We start from the raw sequence: 11542 nt of genomic DNA, 5'->3' as shown, positions 1-11542 counted from the left end.
AGTGATGAAGCAGAGGAAACTTAGCAGATTTCAGTGAGACTCTTGTCACACTAAAGAAGTGGAAGTCCTGGTTCACTGACTGACACTTCAGAAAATTCAGAAAAGCACAAAGTAGGACTCATACATCTATCATTCCTTTTTTTTTTTTTTTTTTCTGGTACGCGGGCCTCTCACTGTTGTGGCCTCTCCCGTTGCGGAGCACAGGCTCCGGACGCGCAGGCTCAGCGGCCATGGCTCACGGGCCCAGCCGCTCCGCGGCGTGTGGGATCTTCCCGGACCGGGGCACGAACCCGCGTCCCCTGCATCGGCAGGCGGACTCTCAACCACTGCGCCACCAGGGAAGCCCCGTCTATCATTCTTCTACCCATTGATAACGACTTGGAGTAGTTGTGTATTTTCTTTCATTATTCATGAATGCTTCTCTAAAACCTCAGCTCATACTGTTGTGATGATCGCTAACACGTACAGGGCCCGGCACAGTGCTGAGTGCCTCACCTGCATTCTGTTGTAGACCATAATTTGTTAACATGCTGTTGTGTCACTTCATGTATGGTGAAGACATTTCCACAGGCATGGCCTGGTCTCTGACCACATACATACTTTTTAGTGACTCTATAGAATTATATCGGATGCAAATACTGTTGTTATTTAACCAGTCCTCTTTTTATTGATTATCTAGCCAATTTCCAGTTTTATTATTGGAAACACACTTTAAGGAATAGCCCCGAACGCACATTTGCCCACATCTAGGCTTTTTCTCTAAAAATCCTAGAAGTGGGGGAGTTCCCTGGAGGTCCAGGGGTTAGGATTCAGTGCTTTCATTGCTGTGGCCCGGGGTTCAATCCCTGGTCAGGGAACTAAGATCCCACAAGATGTGGAGCGTGGCAAAAATATAAACAAACACTACATAACTTAGTATTTTTCGTCTTTCATTTGTATAAAAAATAATATGATGCTATTTGCATCCTTTAAAAAAACAAAGTAATTAATTGAACAAATCCTAGAAGAGGAATTACTGCATCAAATTTCCAAACTGCCCTCCAGGTAACAATTCACAATCCTACCATCAATTCGTGCAGATGTCCTCAGTAGCTTCGATTTTATTCTACGTATGTTTGCACACATGACGAAGCCAGGATGATTCTGCTGAGTGAGTGACGGCCTGGTAGGTCATACCCCAATGGTACAGTGGGCTCCATCTCAACCCAGAGGCACAAAGAGGAGAGATGTAAGACTCCAGGCAAATGGGGAAGGAGGGCTGAGGACGACCTCGCCCCTCCCCTCGGCACCGGTTGCACTTCTGTTAGTCGATGCGCCCATTTGGGGACACCATATTTGGAAATGGTTACAGATAAATTGGAATAAATTCAGTTTAAAAAGTGATTAAAGGGTCCGGAAATAGAGTCGATGAGGAAAGATGAAAAGAATTGGATTATCTGTCCTGGAGGAAAGGAGGCCAATTAGTGACCTAATTACTACCTTAAAGTTATAAAGAACTTGAAAGAGAGCGTTTTCTTCAGTATGAATGGAGTATTGAATAAGAAGGATAGATCATATTAAAACTGGATTTTTTCCAGTTGGATACAATGAAAAGGCTTTCAATGCATTATCTCATTTAATTTTTTTTTTTTTTTTTTACATCTTTCTTGGAGTATAATTGCTTTCTTGGAGTATAATTGTGTTAGTTTCTGCTTTATAACAAAGTGAATCAGTTATACATAAACATATGTCCCCATATCTCTTCCCTCTTGCGTCTCCCTCCCTCCCACCCTCCCTATGCCACCCCTCTAGGTGGTCACAGAGCACCGAGCTGATCTCCCTGTGCTATGCGACTGCTTCCCACTAGCTATCTATTTTACATTTGGTAGTGTATATATGTCCATGCCACTCTCTCACTTTGTCACAGCTTACCCTTCCCCCTCCCCATATCCTCAAGTCCATTCTCTAGTAGGTCTGTGTCTTTATTCCTGTCTTACCCCTAGGTTCTTCATGACATTTTTTTTTCTTAAATTCCGTATATATGTGTTAGCATACGGTGTTTGTCTTTCTCTTTCTGACTTACTTCACTCTGTATGACAGACTCTACGTCCATCCACCTCATTACAAATAGCTCAATTTCATTTCGTCTTATGGCTGAGTAATATTCCATTGTATATATGTGCCACATCTTCTTTATCCATTCATCCGATGATGGACACTTAGGTTGTTTCCATCTCCTGGCTATTGTAAATAGAGCTGCAATGAACAGTTTGGTACATGACTTTTCTTTTTAACTATTTATATTTTATTTTTTAACATCTTTATTGGAGTATAATTGCTTTACAATGGTGTGTTAGTTTCTGTTTTATAGCAAAGTGAATCAGTTATACATATACATATGTCCCCATATCTCTTCCCTCTTGCATCTCCCACCCTCCCTATCCCACCCCTCTACGTGGTCACAAAGCACCGAGCTGATCTCCCTGTGCTATGTGGCTGCTTCCCACTATACCACATAATCTTTATTTTTTTTAACATCTTTATTGGAGTATAATTGCTTTACAATGGTGTGTTACTTTCTGCTTTACAACAAAATTAATCAGTTATATATATACATATGTTCCCATATCTCTTCCCTCTTGTGTCTCCCTCCCTCCCACCCTCCCTATCCCACCCTTCCAGGCGGTCACAAAGCACCGAGCTGATCTCCCTTTGCTATGTGGCTGCTTCCCACTAGCTATCTATCTTACGTTTGGTAGTGTATATATGTCCATGCCACTCTCTCGCTTTGTCACAGCTTACCCTTCCCCGTCCCCATATCCTCAAGTCCATTCTCTAGTAGGTCTGTGTCTATTCCTGTCTTACCCCTAGGTTCTTCATGACATTTTTTTCCTTAAATTCCGTATATATGTGTTAGCATACGGTATTTGTCTCTCTCTTTCTGACTTACTTCACTCTGCATGACAGACTCTAGGTCTATCCACCTCATTACAAATAGCTCAATTTCGTCTCTTTTTATGGCTGAGTAATATTCCATTGTATATATGTGCCACATCTTCTTTATCCATTCATCCGATGATGGACACTTAGGTTGTTTCCATCTCCGGGCTATTGTAAATAGAGCTGCAATGAACATTTTGGTACATGACTCTTTTTGAATTATAGTTTTCTCAGGGTATATGTCCAGTAGTGCGATTGCTGGGCCATATGGTAGTTCTATTTGTAGTTTTTTTAAGGAACCTCCATACTGTTCTCCATAGTGGCTGTACCAATTTACATTCCCACCAGCAGTGCAAGAACGTTCCCTTTTCTCTACACCTTCTCCAGCATTTATTGTTCCTAGATTTTTTGATGATGGCCATTCTGACTGGTGTGAGATGATATCTCATTGTAGTTTTGATTTGCATTTCTCTAATGATTAATGATGTTGAGCATTCTTTCATGTGTTTGTTGGCAGTCTGTATATCTTCTTTGGAGAAATGTCTCTTTAGGTCTTCTGCCCATTTTTGGATTGGGTTGTTTGTTTTTTTGTTACTGAGCTGCATGAGCTGCTTGTAAATTTTGGAAATTAATCCTTTGTCAGTTGCTTCATTTGCAAATATTTTCTCTCATTCTGAGGGTTGTCTTTTGGTCTTGTTTATGGTTTCCTTTGCTGTGCAAAAGCTTTGAAGTTTCATTAGGTCCCATTTGTTTATTTTTGTTTTTATTTCCATTTCTCTAGGAGATGGGTCAAAAAGGATCTTGCTGTGATTTATGTCATAGAGTGTTCTGCCTATGTTTTCCTCTAAGAGTTTGATAGTTTCTGGCCTTACATTTAGGTCTTTAATCCATTTTGAGCTTATTTTTGTGTATGGTGTTAGGGAGTGATCTAATCTCATACTTTTACATGTAGCTGTCCAGTTTTCCCAGCACCACTTATTGAAGAGGCTATCTTTTCTCCACTGTATAGTCCTGCCTCCTTTATCAAAGAAAAAGCGTTTACCTCTGGGCTTTCTATCCTGTTCCATTGATCTATCTTTCTGTTTTTGTGCCAGTACCATACTGTTTTGATTACTGTAGCTTTGTAGTATAGTCTGAAGTCAGGGAGCCTGATTCCTCCAGCTCCGTTTTTCGTTCTCAAGATTGCTTTGGCTATTCGGGGTCTTTTGTGTTTCCATACAAATTGTGAAATTTTTTGTTCTAGTTCTGTGAAAAATGCCAGTGGTAGTTTGATAGGGATTGCGTTGAATCTGTAGGTTGCTTTGGGTAGTAGAGTCATTTTCACAATGTTGATTCTTCCAATCCAAGAGCATGGTATATCTCTCCATCTATTTGTATCATCTTTAATTTCTTTCATCAGTGTCTTATAATTTTCTGCATACAGGTCTTTTGTCTCCTTAGGTAGGTTTATTCCTAGATATTTTATTCTTTTTGTTGCAATGGTAAATGGGAGTGTTTTCTTGATTTCACTTTCAGATTTTTCATCATTAGTGTATAGGAATGCCAGAGATTTCTGTGCATTAATTTTGTATCCTGCAGCTTTACCAAATTCATTGATTAGCTCTAGTAGTTTTCTGGTAGCATCTTTAGGATTCTCTATGTATAGTATCATGTCATCTGCAAACAGTGACAGCTTTACTTCTTCTTTTCCGATTTGGATTCCTTTTATTTCCTTTTCTTCTCTGATTGCTGTGGCGAAAACTTCCAAAACTATGTTGAATAAGAGTGGTGAGAGTGGGCAACCTTGTCTTGTTCCTGATCTTAGTGGAAATGCTTTCAGTTTTTCACCATTGAGGAGGATATTGGCTGTGGGTTTGTCATATATGGCCTTTATTATGTTGAGGAAAGTTCCCTCTATGCCTACTTTCTGGAGGGTTTTTATCATAAATGGGTGTTGAATTTTGTCGAAAGCTTTCTCTGCATCTATTGAGACCCTTCTATTTTTAACTTGATGTATAGTTGATTTACAGTGTTGTATTAATTTCTGCTGCACAGCAAAGTGATTCAGTTATATATATAGATATAGATTTTCAGTCATATAGATATCCTTTTTTTACATTCTTTCCCATTATGGTTTATCACAGGATATTGAATAGAGTTCCCTGTGCTCTATGGTAGGACCTTGTTGTTTATTCAACACTTTTGAATAAATAAGACCAATTCCACCACTCAGCCAGTCCACCTTCCTGTTCTATGGGTAGTTCACACACATGTGGGATGAAAAGAGCAAACAAGAGTTATCACAGCACCCTTTGCAATAACAAAAAATGGCAGGTTGGAAACCAACTCATATCCACTAATAAATCAGGGTTAAATCCATGAAGTTCCTTCCATACAATGCAACGCGATGCACTCATTAAAGTTCAAAAAGCCAGCTCTTACGTGAATAAGGTACGGAATAATCAAAAGCATATCGTGTTAACTTATGTGGAAGTAAATGAAGAGCAACAGGTGCAGGCCATGTATTCCATGCCTGCCCGGCCTCTATCACGTGTGTCTGGGCAGAGACTCCAAGGCAGGCAGAAGAGTGGGAGGTCCTAGTGGACCCAAGGGAAGGTTTCAGGTGGGCCCTGACCGGAGGCTGCCGGCGTGGGGAGGCTGGAAGCAGGCAGGCCACGAGCAGGGCGTCCTGTGTCATTGGTTACGTGGACGTATTTGGCCTTCTCTCGCAGGTCCTAAGTTTCAAGCAGGGTCAAAAATTGGGGACGTCTTATTTTTCGTGTCAGCAGAATCTTCTCTAGAGAAGAGCTGCTTTTGTTTGAGTCGGTGATGGCCAGGGTAGAAGCCCGTGGATGTCCAGATTAACGAGCTCTGCATAATGAAATGGGGATGGGGAGACTCAAAGGTAGAATGGAGACAGGGAAAACGGAGAGAGTGAGACCCCAGGAGTGGCCACTGAAGAACAACTTTGAGAGAAAACAAAAATATGGAATGGGGATTTAACTAAGCTGGTTGCTGTGAAGTGTGGGAGGTCACATCCTGTCATCCATTTCCCTGTGAATTCTTAAGGAAAATCGGCACTGCTCAGCCGTGCTTTGTACGTGGGCTTTGTACGTGGGCTTGCTCTGGGGAGGGGCTGCAGCGCAGTCAGTGTTGCTATGGGAACAACCTGGGGGCCACCGTGGGAGATTAGACACATAAAGTGACACCACGGCTCGTTCTTCTCAGGTAACGCTATCTTAAAGCAGGCCCTGCCTTTGTGGAATTTTGTGTCCACTAAGTTACTGTATTTTCCTTAGTCGTACTTTGGTTTTCAGGTAACGTTATCATTTCAGTAAAACAGTGTCTGTGGACAAGAAAAAGTCTATAGGGGTAACTGGGATTTGAACATAAAGGAATTTATAATCAGCTGGAGGCCATGTGCAGGGGTCATCTCTTCCAGAAAGTTCTTAAGGCGCCAGGCTTTTAAGATAAGCAGTGGCACAAAATATCCAAAATGATGAATAGCATGGGAATGTCACCAGCCCTCTGAGTTTCTGTGAAGGCGTGATCTTGCTTCGTCTTACTGGTACCTTGTGTGAGCCTCTCCTTGAGGATACGAGCTGGGTCTCCTGAGGTCCTCCACACATTTTAGTATGAAAATAAAAATTGCTTAGGATGCTGGGATAAGATTTATCCTCCAATATGAGTTTTCTCCTTCTCTTAGTATTATGCCCAAATTTTGGCTGGGGTACATGCCTGCCCAGAAGAAAAACTACACTTAACCTTCCTTGCATCTGGGATGGCCCATGGGATAGAAGCAGGATTGGTGTCCACAACTACCTAGAAATGTCTTTAAAAGGAAGAAACACACCTTTACCTCCCTTCTTTCTTCTGGCTAGCTGGAATGCATATGCGATGGCTGGAGCTACAGCAGTTATCTTAGCCTTGACATGAAATCTGTTTTGCTGAGAATCAAGGCAGAAGGATCTGGGTCCCCGACATGTGGCATCCCATTCCAGTCCATACCACTTATATGGATTAAACAGATTCCTTTGATTATTGAGAAATTGCCCTCCGTTGATGGGGGAGGTGCTCAGGGGCAAGGAGGTGTACAAAATCAGATATTTTGATATGAACTTGCATGTAATAGGGGCTCAATATATTATTGTTTTATTGGGGGAAAGATGAAAATTCCATAGAATGAGCATTTGGGAAAGAGTGAATATCCCTGACTCGTACAGAGATGAAAATAAAAGGCAGGGCTGTGGAGGCAGACCAACTGCAGCCAAGAATGAATGCTGTATTTTAGGGGAAAATAAAGCATAGTCTAAAATAGTCACCTCCATCAGCAGGTTGCTGGCAGCGCAGCCCACCACCCACCCACCCCTCCTTGATGGACAGCTCACAGTAGCCCCAAGCACGCCGTCCATTGTTCAGGAGTAACCTCAATGAGCTGTTCTCGGGCAGACGTGGCTGAAAGGCTCGTTGAACACACCCAGTAAGGACAGGGATCAGAGGCTAATTGCGGGAGCTCAGGGCAGCTCTGCAGGGTGCCACCTGGTCCTCCTCCGCCCTCCTGCTGTGCTCCTCCACCACAAGGAGTCAGGTGGGACTGCCCAGGCACAAACGTGGCACTCATTGTTCCGTGGAGCCTGCAGGGACTGCTTTGAGGGTTAGTTTTTTGCAGAACAGGGAAAAGTCACTGCCCCACACACGCCCTCTGGAGAAACACTCTGCAGTGTATTCGCTCTGCCAGCCAGCTTTGCGTGGGGACCAATAGCCAGTTCCTGGAACCGTCTGGAGACACTGCAAGAGGCCCGTGCAGGGGCTGCGTGCTGTCAGAGCACAGTCTGGAGGCACACAGGGCCCTGAAATAGCTGAAGGGGCCTGAAGGCAGCATGTGTCTCCCGGGCAGGCCTCCCAGAGTGGAGCTGGCTCACTAGAGGCAGTTTTCCTGGCTGGGTAAACTGATGTGGATATTGATGTGGGAGGGGCATGAGGAGAGCTCGTGCTCCCGGAGCCCCCTTTCCACCCAGGGAGTGGAGGATGCTCCTGCCTCTCTGGCTCCCGAGGACTCTGTCACAGGCGACCACAGTCCTCCTGGGGGCTGAATTGGGTTGTGCATCTCTATGTATAGTATCATGTCCTCTGCAAACAGTGACAGCTTTACTTCTTTTCCGATTTGGATTCCTTTTATTTCCTTTTCTTCTGATTGCTGTGGCTAAAACTTCCAGAACTATGTTGAATAAGAGTGGTGAGAGTGGGCAACCTTGTCTTGTTCCTGATCTTAGTGGAAATGCTTTCAGTTTTTCACCATTGAGAACGATGTTGGCTGTGGGTTTGTCATATATGGCCTTTATTATGTTGAGGAAGCTTCCCTCTATGCCTACTTTCTGGAGGGTTTTTATCATAAATGGGTGTTGAATTTTGTCAAAAGCTTTCTCTGCATCTGTTGAGATGATCATATGGTTTTTCTCCTTCAATTTGTTAATATGGTGTATCACATTGATTGATTTGCATATATTGAAGAATCCTTGCATTCCTGGGATAAACCCCACTTGATCATGGTGTATGATCCTTTTAATGTGCTGTTGGATTCTGTTTGCTAGTATTTTGTTGAGGATTTTTGCATCTATGTTCATCAGTGATATTGGCCTGTAGTTTTCTTTCTTTGTGACATCCTTGTCTGGCTTTGGTATCAAGGTGATGGTGGCCTCGTAGAATGAGTTTGGGAGTGTTCCTCCCTCTGCTGTATTTTGGAAGAGTTTGAGAAGGATAGGTGTTAGCTGTTCTCTAAATGTTTGATAGAATTCGCCTGTGAAGCCATCTGGTCCTGGGCTTTTGCTTGTTGGAAGATTTGTAATCACAGTTTCAATTTCAGTGCTTGTGATTGGTCTGTTCATATTTTCTATTTCTTCTTGATTCAGTCTTGGCAGGTTGTGCTTTTCTAAGAATTTGTCCATTTCTTCCAGGTTGTCCATTTTATTGGCATAGAGTTGCCTGTAGTAATCTCTCATGATCCTTTGTATTTCTGCAGTGTCAGTTGTTACTTCGCCTTTTTCATTTCTAATTCTATTGATTTGAGTCTTCTCCCTTTTTTTCTTGATGAGTCTGGCTAATGGTTTATCAATTTTGTTTATTTTCTCAAAGAACCAGCTTTTAGTTTTATTGATCTTTGCTATCGTTTCCTTCATTTCTTTTTCATTTATTTCTGATCTGATTTTTATGATTTCTTTCCTTCTGCTAACTTTGGGTTTTTTTTGTTCTTCTTTCTCTAATTGCTTTAGGTGCAAGGTTAGGTTGTTTTTTCGAGACGTTTCCTGTTTCTTAAGGTGGGCTTGTATTGCTATAAACTTCCCTCTTAGAACTGCTTTTGCTGCATTCCATAGGTTTTGGGTCGTCGTGTCTCCATTGTCATTTGTTTGTAGGTATTTTTTTAATTTCCTCTTTGATTTTTTCAGTGATCACTTCGTTGTTAAGTAGTGTATTGTTTAGCCTCCATGTGTTTGTATTTTTTACAGATCTTTTCCTGTAATTGATATCTAGTCTCATAGCGTTGTTGTCGGAAAAGTTACTTGATACAATTTCAATTTTCTTAAATTTACCAAGGCTTGATTTGTGACCCAAGATATGATCTATCCTGGAGAATGTTCCATGAGCACTTGAGAAAAATGTGTATTCTGTTGTTTTTGGATGGAGTGTCCTATAAATATCAATTAAGTCCATCTTGTTTAATGTATCATTTAAAGCTTGTGTTTCCTTATTTATTTTCATTTTGCATGATCTGTCCATTGGTGAAAGTGGGGTGTTAAAGTCCCCTACTATGATTGTGTTACTGTTGATTTCCCCTTTTATGGCTGTTAGTATTTGCCTTATGTATTGAGGTGCTCCTATGTTGGGTGCATAAATATTTACAATTGTTATATCTTCTTCTTGGATCGATCCCTTGATCATTATGTAGTGTCCTTCTTTGTCTCTTCTAATAGTCTTTATTTTAAAGTCTACTTTGTCTGATATGAGAATTGCTACTCCAGCTTTCTTTTGGTTTCCATTTGCATGAAATATCTTTTTCCATCCCCTTACTTTCAGTCTGTATGTGTCTCTAGGTCTGAGGATCTCTTGTAGACAGCATATATACAGGTCTTGTTTTTGTATCCATTCAGCCAATCTGTGTCTTTTGGTGGGAGCATTTAGGCCATTTACATTTAAGGTAATTATCGATATGTATGTTCCTATTCCCATTTTCTAAATTGTTTTGGGTTTGTTATTGTAGGTCTTTTCCTTCTCTTGTATTTCTTGCCTAGAGAAGTTCCTTTCGCATTTGTTGTAAAGCTGGTTTGGTGGTGCTGAACTCTCTCAGCTTTTGCTTGTCTGTAAAGGTTTTAATTTCTCCAACAAATCTGAATGAGATCCTTGCTGGGTAGAGTAATCTTCGTTGCAGGTTTTTCTCCTTCATCACTTTCAGTATGTCCTGCCAGTCCCTTCTGGCTTGCAGAGTTTCTGCTGAAAGATCAGCTGTTAACCTTCTGGGGATTCCCTTGTGTGTTACTTGTTGTTTTTCCCTTGCTGCTTTTAATATGCTTTCTTTGTATTTAATTTTTGACAGTTTGATTAATATGTGTCTTGGCGTATTTCTCCTTGGATTTATCCTGTATGGGACTCTCTGTGCTTCCTGGACTTGATTAACTATTTCCTTTCCCATATTAGGGAAGTTTTCAACTATAATCTCTTCAAATATTTTCTCAGTCCCTTTCTTTTTCTCTTCTTCTTCTGGAACCCCTATAATTCGAATGTCGGTGCATTTAATGTTGTCCCAGAGGTCTCTGAGACTGTCCTCAGTTCTTTTCATTCTTTTTTCTTTATTCAGCTCTGCAGTAGTTATTTCCACCATTTTATCTTCCAGGTCACTTATCGTTCTTCTGCTTCAGTTATTCTGCTATTGATCCCATCTAGAGTATTTTTCATTTCACTTATTGTGTTTTTCATCGTTGTTTGTTTCATCTTTAGTTCTTCTAAGTCCTTGTTAAATGTTTCTTGCATTTTCTCTATTCTATTTCCAAGATTTTGGATCATGTTTACTATCATTATTCTGAATTCTTTTTCAGGTAGACTGCCTATTTCCTCTTCATTTGTTAGGTCTGCTGGGTTTTTATCTTGCTCCTTCATCTGCTGTGTTTTTTTCTGTCTTCTCATTTTGCTTATCTTACTGTGTCTGGGGTCTCCTTTTTGCAGGCTGCTGGTTCGTAGTTCCTGTTGTTTTTAGTGTCTGTCCCCAGTGGCTAAGGTTGGTTTAGTGGGTTGTGTAGGCTTCCTGATGGAGGGGACTAGTGCCTGTGTTCTGGTGGATGAGGCTGGATCTTGTCTCTCTGATGGGCAGGTCCACGTCTGGTGGTGTGTTTTGGGGTGTCTGTGGACTTACTATGATTTTAGGCAGCCTCTCTGCTAATGGGTGGGGTTGTGTTCCTGTTTTGCTAGTTGTTTGGCATAGGGTGTCCAGCACTGTAGCTTGCTGGTCGTTGAATGAAGCTGGGTGCTGGTGTTGAGATGGAGATCTCTGGGAGATTTTTGCCGTTTGATATTATGTGGAGCTGGGAGGTCTCTTGTTGACCAGTGTCCTGAAGTTGGCTCTCCCAGCTCAGAGGCACAGCACTGACTCCTGGCT

This window comes from Globicephala melas, chromosome 18, assembly GCF_963455315.2.
Source record: "Globicephala melas chromosome 18, mGloMel1.2, whole genome shotgun sequence".
Classification (NCBI taxonomy): Eukaryota; Metazoa; Chordata; class Mammalia; order Artiodactyla; family Delphinidae; genus Globicephala; species Globicephala melas.
Note: the sequence above shows the minus strand (reverse complement) of the source record.